The following is a 2545-nucleotide window of genomic DNA, read 5'->3' on the forward strand; positions in this document are numbered from 1 at the left end:
AAAAAGATATACTCGAATGCTTGTACACAGTGGACAATCATTATAAAAGCTTTTTACAGAATGGAATTCAAAAAAGTATTCAATACATTAATATATTTGTCTTCTGAACACTAACGTCTACTCCGGGAGTAGATCGCTTATCAAATTGTAACGAATATTTAACTGATGAAATTGATATTCATTTCATGGTGAAACATTGGGCTCTTCTTAAAGAATGACTACTTAATATATTATAAAAATATTGTTATTTTGTTTTAAAAATAATATTCTTTTTAATAAACAATGTCTAATGATTTAGCAAGTTGCATTAAGGGGCCGTCAATTTTAGCTGAAAAGTGAGGCCCCTTATTTAGTACTTATTCAACCTAATTGGGGGTATTATTAATTCATTGGATAGTATCTCAATGAATAACGATACAAATATCCTGTTTTCGTGAGACGAACAAGTTAGATGTATTTATTAAACAATTTACTTGTATGTAAATTGAGTATGTAGAATAGTATAGTCGGAAAATCACTTAATTTTCAAGGCAAATTATAGTGAATACACCCCCCCCCCCCTAAAAAAATGTATAGCTCCGGACCTGTACCTAAAACTGCGTGATCAAATATTTATCACAGCTCGAACATCTAAAACGTTTATGAATTGAAAAAAAAATTTAATTAAATTAACAAATGCATTTATTTATTTGACTTATTTGATTTATTGTAATACCTATTATATGTGTATTGTGTGTACACGCACTTTGCTTGTAACGTTCGTCGAATCCACAAGCCACGTCGTTGTCGTTTACAGCGAATATGGGCGTGCAAATGTATGGAAATTAATTAACGTAATAACACATAAACATTAAACAGTTAGATATAATATATTATAAGTATAGTAACTGTGCAGTAGGTCCATCTATAGCTAACATAGGTTATGTGAGTTTAACGGAAAATTTGTTTTTAATTATCTATATTTTATTGACTTAAACTCCTATAAATACTGTTTATAAATATCATTATCTACTAAGACGGGCAGTGATTCGGTTTCTGGATAACTGATGTGTAGCGTTTATCATTTATGTCAATGTATAATAACAAAACTATAAATATTTGCAAATGGAAATGATTTAGTTTATTTTATGCAATAGTGGTGTGATAATCATAAATTTAAAATAATAACTCATAAAATGTTATGAAAAGATAACTTTATCAAAATTTACTATAGGAAATTAAATTTAAAAATGACTTCTTATTATTATCTAATTATTTAATACATACCTACACGTGGTTTACACCTATATAACATTTGTTGAAAAAGAATAATAAATAGGTTATATTCTATAAAACCAAGAATATGAATAATTATGATGATAGAAAATAAAAATAGATTTGTTAATTACAATTATAATTATTTTTATTAAGATTATTATTAAATTTAACAAATGTACTCACTGTACCTAATACCTATTCTGTATAATATAATATATTATATTTATGTAGTAAATGATAAGACGTGCTAAACAATATAATCGATATATTCAACATACAATTTTTAATAAAATAGCGCTGTTAAATAAAAATAGTAACTCATAATATCAAAAAAAAATTAAGTTGCTTCTGCTATTATTACTGGTTAACACTATAGAAATATAGAAGCATGACATTTTTTAAATTGTTATAAGACAATATTTGTACATTAAAAATAAAAAAAAGTCTATTTCGTCTTTTGAAACATCAAAATATATATATTTATTATAAGTTATAACTTATAACCAAGCGTACGATGGCCATGTATATATTGTGTAAAATATACTAAATAATTATTAATGATGATAAACTATTATTTGTTTCGTAAACGTTTCTGTATAAGCCATACTACGTTTCCGCTATTTCTTTAAAATAGTTAGCCCAAGACTCGACTTTTCAAAGAACCATAATAAAAGTAAATAATTGCTGTACAATATACGCGTAAACTTTTATCTCATTCTATAGAATTTATTTTAGATATACCTACTGGGCGAATCTCATTAGATGAATGTATTGATTTTAAAATTATGTGTTTTTTTTATCAAACAATTTTTTCTAGTTTTTGTTCAATTTGTAGACATTTTAAAATTTTAAACGTGTGACTTTTTTAGATTCTGGGCAAAACGATGAATGGGTTTTACAACTTTGTGTGTGTGTGTGTGACGTCACCTATTTAGATATATATAGGAGTAGTGGAAATACATGGATATTGAGGGTGGTGTTAGGTATCAAATCGAATTTAGTTGGTACTTTGGGATATATGATAAATAATCCAGAAAAACAAAATTATTTTGAAAAAACATGATTTTTTTTTTACTATTTGTCAACAAAATGTCGTAATGTACAAAACTAAGTACGTTGCGACTTATGGCTTAACAAGTTAAATGTGTTATAACGTTGTATAATATAAATAATTATATAAATTTATCGTGGGAAGGAGTTCTAAAACAATTCTACAAAGTCAAGGTGGTTGAAAATGGCAAAAAATAAACTCTAAATTAAAATAATGTGTATTGAAAAAGCAAAAAAT

This window comes from Acyrthosiphon pisum, chromosome A1 (genome assembly GCF_005508785.2).
Source record: "Acyrthosiphon pisum isolate AL4f chromosome A1, pea_aphid_22Mar2018_4r6ur, whole genome shotgun sequence".
NCBI lineage: Eukaryota > Metazoa > Arthropoda > Insecta > Hemiptera > Aphididae > Acyrthosiphon > Acyrthosiphon pisum.